Below are 553 nucleotides of genomic sequence, written 5' to 3'. Positions count from 1 at the left end.
TCTGTTTAGTGGGCAAGATGGCATCAAAGTCTATCTATTTCACATCTCAAGGGAGAATATTAAAATATATGAAAAGTTGGTTCAATATGGTTAAGCCTTGGTTATGTCTTATGTAAACCGGTGTAAAGCTTACTACTCCCTCCGTATCAATTTAAGTGATGTTTTAAGAGAAAAAAATTTGTTTCATTTTAAATGATGTTTTCAAGTTTCTATGGAGAAGTTCTTCTCTACTTCAAGAACTGCTAAGCTGAGAAATGAGATTTTCAGCTTTCAACATAAGAACTTGGAAGGCTTCAGTGAAGCCTGGGAGAGATTCAAGGGCTACGAAGCTCAATGCCCACACCATGGTTTCTCTAAGGAGAGCTTGCTGAGCACATTCTACCGTGGTGCTCTTCCTAAGTACAGGGCCAGACTGGATACAGCTAGCAATGGGTTCTTCTTGGGGAGAACTGAGGAAGATGCATATGAGGTGGTTGACAACATGGTAAAGAGTGATGCAGTCTATAGTGGAGACCACGACAGAGGCAGTCGAACAGATGATAAGCAGACGAGG

At 41.0% G+C, this 553-nt stretch overlaps 1 non-coding gene across 1 annotated transcript; it reads right to left on the bottom strand.

Annotated features, from left to right (window-relative positions):
* Positions 1 to 244: 244 nt before the first annotated feature.
* On the bottom strand, positions 245 to 351 carry LOC125582645. Its single transcript, XR_007320102.1, has one exon. It is a non-coding gene; the product is annotated as a small nucleolar RNA R71 (small nucleolar RNA).
* Positions 352 to 553: the final 202 nt, after the last annotated feature.

Source organism: Brassica napus, chromosome C2, assembly GCF_020379485.1.
Source record: "Brassica napus cultivar Da-Ae chromosome C2, Da-Ae, whole genome shotgun sequence".
Taxonomy (NCBI): Eukaryota; Viridiplantae; Streptophyta; class Magnoliopsida; order Brassicales; family Brassicaceae; genus Brassica; species Brassica napus.
This window is presented reverse-complemented; position numbering and strand designations above follow the sequence as displayed.